This window comes from Ochotona curzoniae, unplaced genomic scaffold (assembly GCF_017591425.1).
Source record: "Ochotona curzoniae isolate NIBS_2020 unplaced genomic scaffold, NIBS_Ocur_1.0 contig_1014, whole genome shotgun sequence".
NCBI lineage: Eukaryota > Metazoa > Chordata > Mammalia > Lagomorpha > Ochotonidae > Ochotona > Ochotona curzoniae.
This window is the reverse complement of record NW_024464920.1, coordinates 45,763,649-45,772,094: the sequence shown is the minus strand read 5'-3', so window position 1 is coordinate 45,772,094 and position 8,446 is coordinate 45,763,649.

The window sequence follows — 8,446 nt, the reverse complement described above, 5'->3', positions numbered from 1 at the left end:
ATCTGTCTCCCTGGTAATGTACCTGGAAAAGCAGTGAAAGATGGGCACAAGGTTTTGGAAGCCTGCACATCCACATGGGAGACTCTGAAGAAACGCCTGGCATTGCTTGAAAAGGCAGAATGACAGAAAGGAAGAGACGGAGAAGGAGAGAGATTTTCCATCTCCTGGTTCACTCCACAAACAACTGGCCCTAGCCAGGCTGAAGCCAGGAGTCAGGAGCTCCATCCCAGTCTCCCATGAGGGATGCAGGGACTCAAGCAAGCTCTGGGTCATCTTCTGCTGCTTTCCGATGTGCATTGGCAGGGAGCTGGATCAGAAGCAGAGCAGCTGGGACTTGAACTGGCGCAGTAATTATGGGATGTCTGCAGGCTGTGAACATATCCTGGTTTCACATCCTAGGCCCCCTGATCCAGCAGGTGTGGGCCACACAACCCCAGATCCCCATGTGACCTTCCTTTTGCGATTTCCTGGATCACATGTGTCCCAACATCCCCCCTCCAACTTCAACATCTTGGATTCTGGGGTCTAGTCATGTTGGTGGGAAGACTGAGCAGACAGTAGTTGACACAGCAATGGTCCCCAAACACTTCACTCTGGGGGCCCAGCACTGTCCTGCGTCCTGTTACTTAGACAGAGTAGCTGGGCCCTGGACGCGGAAGTGAGTGAGAGGAACCAGTGTCCTGTGGCACAGGAGGCCAACAAAAATCAGTACCCCAAACTTGCACCTCTTTCCTAGGACCATGGGGAACGCTCTGCACAGCAAAGCTTCCTCCCAGGGGAGGAGGGGCAGGAAGGCAGTCTAAGGCCGCAGGGCCTGGGAGCAGCACAGCAGCCTAGGAAGTATGGGTGTGGACTTAGGCTGGCCTAGGCTGAGGAGGGCGGAGCTATCACTCTTGGAGCAGGCACTGTCCTTGTACACAGAAGTGGAGCAGTGACCCACCCAGAGTCCCTGAAGACCACCCAATACACACACACAGACTTCCAAACTGAGCCCTGCCCTGCCAACGTCCAGGTGGTACTGGTTGTATTCACACCATTGGACGGCCCCTGCGTTTGGAGGTGACCTTTGTGGAGGTTTGAAAATATTTCCCAGGGGTCCTAAAGACAACCATGTCCTTGGTTTTCCCCGGAAAATTCTAGCACTTGTGAGCTAACTTGATTGTAGTTATTAATTATCTTTACAGGATTAAATATTCATGTTTTCAGTGTAAGCACTAGGCATTACCATCCTAAGTAATGGAAAGACAGAGAATGCACAGCGTGATATTTATTTGAAAGGTGGAGTGACAGAAAGGACAGAGAAAGGTCTTTTATCTGCTGGTTCACTCCCTAAATGGCTGCAATGATTGGGGCTGGGCTAGTCTCAGCTAAGACTTCCTTCCAGGTCTCCCACATGGGTTTAGGGGCCCAAGGACCTGGGTCATCCTCTGCTTCTTTCCCAGGCCATTAGCAGGGAACTGGAGCAGAGATGAAACAGCTGGGACATGGGCATTAGTGCTGCAGGCAGAGGCTTAGCTTGCTATGCTACCGTGCCAGCCTCATTTTCTCCCCCCTCCCCTGTTTTTAACCGTTTAAATGTCAAAATCATTCTTAGTTTATGGGCCACACAACAGCAGGCTGCATTTCGCCTGCTTTGCTTATTACTGACCTGTTTGTGTGTAAACCTGAGCCCCTCCAAATGTATACACATCATACATATCCCAAATTTTTACAACATGCTCGCATATCTCCAAGTTTCGATAGGACATAGGATGCTTGCTCGGGCAGGCAGGATGTGAAGAACAGGCAAGGCAAGCCACACTTCAGGCTTTCCTTTTGAAAGATTTTATTTTATTTATTTGAAAGGCAGGATGACAGAGAGGAAAGGAGAGACAGAGGCCTTGCAACCACTCACCAAAGCCTGTAAAGGTAAAGATTGCAGCAAACCAAGCCAGGGGACTGGAACTTTACTCACCTCTGCCGCCTGATGCCAGGGCACTTGGACCATCCTCTGCTGAGCTGCATTAGCAGGGAGCTAGATCAGAAGTGGAGCAGTCGGGACTCAATCCAGTGCTCATATGGGATGTGGGTCCCTAAAAAAGTGTCTTCCATGCCCATCTGGCCAGTGCCTGCCCTCTTGTCCACGACAGGAGCGGAATCTGACCCTTGAACTGAAGTAACACCTTGTTCAAAGTCACACAGCAAATAAAAGGCAGAGCCGAGGGCCAAGGTCATGTTTTGTTTTCTAAGTGTTTACTGTGTCACTCGATCACTGACCACCCCGAGTGCAATCATCTGTTTATAAACGAATGTTCTGCAGCAGCTAGACCCTCGGCAGTCCTGGCCCGTGGCGGGCATCAGCCAATACTGCTGTCCCCAGAAGACAGATAGAGACAAACCTGGGTTCTAGAAGTTCCGCGGTTAATGCCTCCCACTGGCTCTAAGCCCAGTGCCTTATAAACCTTTACTTGTTTAGTCCTCGGTGCCTGCTGACTTGAAGGAAACAAGATTTAGAGTGCAAATGATTTAACAGGGGCCACAGCACAATTAACGGGGAAAACCAGGATTCTGCTCCTGCTCTGGCTAACCCCCAACGGATGTACTTCCTCCCTACCACGACAAAGGCAGGACGGGAATCCCCTGCGACAGGTTGCGTTATTACTCCCATTTTCCAGGTGAGAAAACAGAGGTCGGATAGGTGCTGCGAACTGCTCAAAGGCGCGCAGTTGGCAAATGATGGGGCCAAGCGCCTCTTTCCACAACCGCTGGGACAGCTCTGTAGGGAGCGACTTCTCTGCCTTCTCCGAATGTCAGCCTTCGAGTCTCAGCCTGCGGCTCCCGCCGTCTCAAGGTTGTCTCCGGTGCCGAAACGCTGCCAAACACCTCGGAAGCACTCAGAGCGCGAACCCGGTGCACCTGAGGCCACTCCGCAGCAGCCCTCCATGGTCATAGCAGTTGACATGCACTTAGGGGCTCGATTGGCTTAGGGGACCGAAGTAGGCGGGCTTACTCAAGCCACCTGTCAAAGGGGTGGAGCGAGCGGGGCTTCCGGAGTGGGAGGGTGGTGGACATCAGCGGCTCAGCCAGGGCAGCCTCGCTGTAAACCCAGATCTGGGGGCAGCAAGATCCCTGAGTAATCTTGGTCACTGTGTGGTGTGTGTGAAAGTGGCAAATTTCCCTAAGGGCTGAGGTGTGTAGGAATCAGGGAGAGACTTTCCTTACAAATATTTTGGGGCTTAAACTGTGAACAATGGGAGCTTAATAAAACATAATAAAATGCATATTTTTGTACAGACACTAATACATATATATGCATATATGCAGATATAGATAGATTATATAGAAACATTTTATCATTGGTGTTTATTATTATTATTTGATATGTAACAATTTTTTTTTAAAGATTTATTTTTATTATTTTTTATTGGAAAGGTGGATATACAGAGAGGAGATACAGAGAGGAAGATCTTCCGTCTGATGATTCACTCCCCAAGTGAGCCGCAACGGCCGATACTATGCCGATCTGAAGCCAGGAGCCTCTTCCGGGTCTCCCACGCGGGTGCAGGTTCCCAAAGCTTTGGGCCATCCTCGACTGCTTTCCCAGGCCACAGGCAGGGAGCTGGAAGGGAAGCGGGGCTGCCGGGATTAGAACCGGCGCCCATATGGGATCCCGGGCGTGCAAGGCGAGGACTTTAACCACTTGCGCCACCGCGCCGGGCCCGATATGTAACAATTTTTTAAAGATTTATTTATTTTCATTGCAAAGTCAGATATGTATAGAGAGGAGGAGAGACAGAGAGGAAGATCTTCTGTCCGATGATTCACTCTCCAAGTTACTGCAATAGCCAGAGCTACACCGATCTGAAGCCAGGAGTCAGCAGCTCTTCTGGTGCAGGGTCCTAAGATTTTGGGCCATCCTTGACTGCTTTCCCAGGACACAAAAATAGCTGGATGAGAAGCAGGGCTGCTGGGATTAGAACTGGCACCCATATGGGATCCTGGCATGTTCAAGGCAAGAACTTTAGCCACTAAGCCACTGTGCCGGGCCCTATTACTATTTTTATTATTTTAAAAAGCTAGAGTTACAGAGAGGCAGGGATGGGAATAGATCAGACTAGTGTGTGATGAGGGTAAGTCAGGGGGACAGGGGCAGGAAGCAGAGAACAGTAGCAGGAGGGCTGGGCCTTGGAGAGCGCCAGTGGCACTCATTTGGGTCAGGGCTTATGATAACTTCTGTGGGGAGGTGATGTCTTAGGCGTTACCTGAATGAAGTACAGCAGGTACCCTGCAGTTCCTGGGTGAGAAGGTTCCAGCAGGCAAAGTGCAAGAGGGAGTAGCCATGGGCCTGCCAATGTCTGGCAAATGAACATTGGATCAACTTGGACAGTGAGGAGGGGGAGATGGCTGGTTATTCAAGGGACAGGAAGGGTGACAACTTCTTTTTCTTCATCTTTTTAAGACATTTATTTATTTGAAAGTCAGAGTTACAGAGAGAGAGAGAAGATGAGAGATAGAGGAGAGAGAGATATCTTCCACCTGCTGCTTCATCCTCTACATGGCTGAAATGGCCAGGGCTCGTCTAGGCTGAAGCCCTGAGCCAGTAGCTTTTCCCAGATCTTCCACATGGGTGCAGGAGCCCAAGTACTTGGACCATCCTCCACTGCTTTCTCCATTCTCCGTTGCTTTCCTAGGCACATCAGCAGGGAGCTGGATCAGAAATGGAGCAGCAGAGACTCAAACTGGCATGTATATGAGATGCCAGGATTGCAGGTAGTGGCTTAGCCTGTTGTGCCACAGTGCCAGTCCCAGGAGGGAGACTTCTTACAGTCTCCAGAGGCAGCAAGCCCAACCTCCATGGCAATGACTGAGCTGTAACCAGCAGCTCCTTTGGAAGCCACTCTCAGAGGGCTGGGCTTTGGGGAGGCAGCCTGGGACCCTGGGAAGAGAGAACCTCATTCCGGAGTCAAGGCCTGACGTTGTCCTTTATGGATGTAACTGCAGCAGCTGCTGGGTATTCCTCCCTGAGTCCATGCTTTCAAGATGGGGAAATGCTCCCAGCTTGCTGTTGTGTTGTCAGGACCACTATCTCTTGAGCTTCAATCCGTCGTTAATTCAACTTCTCACCTTCTCCCAAAACATTTTGAAATGTGGCCAGGAGCCTGCCACAATGGCTCAATTAGCTGATCTTCCCCTTGCAAGCACTGGGATCCCATACAGGTGCTGGTTCATGTCTCAGCTGCTCCACTTCCCATTCAGCTCCTTGCTTCTAACTTAGGAAAGCAGTGGAGGATTACCCAGATCCTTACGACTTTGCACCTACGTGGGAGGCCTAGAAGAAGCTCCTGGCTCCTGGCTTCAAATCAATTCCTCAATCTCTCTGAGTTTCAGTGACTTCACCCAGAATGTGGGAAATCTAAGGGGATCTACCTCGGGGAGCTACATGAATTAATACAGAGGTCCCTCGTGGTGGGCTTGGGAGACAGTTCCAGGGACCCCAACAGGTACCAAAAACCCTGAGATGCTTAAGGCTCTGATTTGAAATAGTGCAGTATTTACACGGAACCTACACTTGTCCTCCAGTCTTGTGGAAGTCATTTCTGGATTCCTTATGATTGCTCAGATCCTGCAGAGGCTAGGCAGATGACTGGAGCAGGGTGTCGTGCCGGGAATAATGACCAGGAAAGAACGTCTGCCCCTGTTCGATATGGCCATCGTGTTTTCTGATAAGTTTAGTTCCACGGCTGGCTGGACCTGCAGGTGTGGAGGCCACCGAAATGTAGGCCTGGCTGATTATGGTGGCGCTCTCGGACAATGCCTGGGATATCCTTCATGCTGGGGGACCTCAGCTGCCATTGTTCTGCAGAAGGCATGGGAAACCACTGGAGCTCATGTAAGTCTCAGCCCCCTAAAGCCCCCTTATGCTTAGGAGGGACGTGATTGCCCTCTGGCCTCCAGCAGTATGGCCCCTCTTGTTCCATGTTTATCAGGAGCCACTGAGCCCTGAGTCCTCTTGCCTCACTTGCTGGCGCCTCCCCTGTCTTGCCCAAGGACACTTTGAGGTTTTGTCTTCATTTCCTCTGGCTGGCTGCCTGACTGGCTAACTGGCTACCAAGCTCCCTCGGTTGGCTGGTCGGTCAGTTGGGACCCCCAGCCTTGCTCAGAGTCTTTCCTTATCTCACAATCTTGCAAGTCACCCTCTGAGTTAGCTAAGACACCGCATGCGCACACAAGTCTCCCGGCTTGGCAAGGTGCTTCTCTTCCTGCATCTCCACAAAATCTAACCGGTTGAGCCTCATCAACACCCCCTCCTTAAATAATTGGGAGTGTCCCATGTTCCTGCCTTTCATACATTATAAGATGGCCCCAAAGCCCTGAATGGTCAAGCGATAAGCCTAAGGTCATCCATGAAGGAAGTTGGAATCCCATTCTAGCCTTCCTTCTACTCAACAATGAAAACCATAAGGGATCAAGTGTTTTGGTACATCAGAGTAAGCTGCCTCCTGAGCACTTGTTCAAGTCCCAGGTACTGCACTTCCCATCTAGCACCCTGCTAATGCACCTAGGACAACAGTGAAAAATGACCTGGCAGCTTGGGTCCCTGTCGCCCATCTGGGAGAACTGAGATGAAGTTCCTGGTTCTTGGTTTCAGCCTGCCCTAGCCCTGGGGGGGGCTACATGAGCAGTGGACCAGTAGGCACAATATCTCTCTCTCCTTTTCTGTCTTTTTGTAACTCTTTCAAATCAAAACAAATAAATCTCTCTTTAATTTTTTTTTAATTGGAAAGGGGTATCTACAGAGAGAAGGAAAGAGAAAGATCTTTCATCTGCTGGAACGGCTGCAATGGTCAGAGCCAAGCTGCTCCAAAGCCAGGAGCCAGCAGCTTTTTCTCGGTCTCCTACATTGGTGCAGGGTCCCAAGACATTGTGCCACCCTGTACTGCTCTCCCAGGCCTCAAGCAGGGAGCTGGATGGAAAGTGGAGCAGCCAGGACATGAGTTGGTACCCATATGGGATCCCACTACTTGCAAGAAAGAGGATTAGGCAACTGAACCATTGCACTGGGCCCAAAACATTTTATTGGAAAGTCAGATATACAGAGAGGAGGAGAGACAGAAAGGAAGATATTCCGTCCAATGATTCACTCCACAAGTGGTTACAAAGGTTGGAGCTGAGCCGATCCAAAGCCAGGAGCCAGGAGCTTCTTCCAGGTTTCCCATGTGAGTGCAGGGTCCTAGTGCTTACGGCCATCCTCAACTGCTTTCCCAGACCATAAGCAGGGAGCTAGATGGGAAGCAGGGCCACCAGAATTAGAACAAGTACCCATATGGGATCCTGGCGTGTGCAAGGTGAGGACTTTAGTCGCTGGGCTAGTGCGCCAGGCCCAAGAAAACAAATAAATCTTAAAAACCAGCTTCATCCAGCTTCACCAGCTAAGACTCCAGCTCAGGTGTCTGGGTGCCAGGTCCAGGGGGCCATCTCTACCTCGCAGACACATTGCACTGGAGGTCAAACTGTACTTTCTCCATCGTTCAACTCCCGTGGTATCACCCTGACTCCATTACCACCCAACCAGACTGGGCTGTGAAGGCAACTTTACATCCAGTTTCCCCATCTTGGGCTGGACTTCACACCACATGGTCTGATTGCTTAGCAAGGGACATGTGATGACTATGAAGTCCTTTGCCACGCAGATGAAATATGAGGCCAAAAGTTAGCCACTTGCACCTTGCAGGGGAAAGTCTGCGAGACATTCTCCCATCAAGTCTGAGCTGGTGTGTATGGTGGCCGAGTGGGCCAGGCCTCTCTGAGGAAGTCTTGCCCTGTCCTAGCAAGGGGTTTGGGGAGTGCCCAGCTCGCCAGTTCTCAGCTTCAAACACCTGTTCCCACAGAGAGGGGGAAGGCAAAGGTCGCTCCATTTTTATTTGCTTTTGTTCTTTTCATAATAGCTTTATTGAGATATAATTCACATGCCATAAAACTCACCCTTTTCATGAATACAGTTCCGTGGCTTTGAGTGGATTCACAGAGTTGTGCAATGTCGCCATGATCTAATCCCAAAGCATTTCATCACACACCAAAAGAAACCTCCATGCCAGAGGCAGGCCCTCCCTCTCCCTTCCTCCCCCAGCCTCGTCACCGGCAACCTCCAGGCTGTGTGCAGGTCGGCCCTTTCTGGACATCTCAGGGCAGTGGGATTAATGAATGTGGACTTCATGGCTGACTTTGTTCCCTGTGTGGGGCGTGGCACATCCTGCACCTGTTGTCACAGCATTCCTTCATATTGTTAAACCATGGTCCGTTTCCCCTATTGGCCACAATGTATCTATGCAGTTATCAGTTATCGGTTCAACAAGGGCTGTTGGAGAGTGGGTGATCGCGAGTAATGGGGCCACCAACACTGGCGGCTGCTGTGTGCATGCTCTTGTGCCTTCATGTGTCTGGGGCGAGGTGTACCTGGGGATGGAAT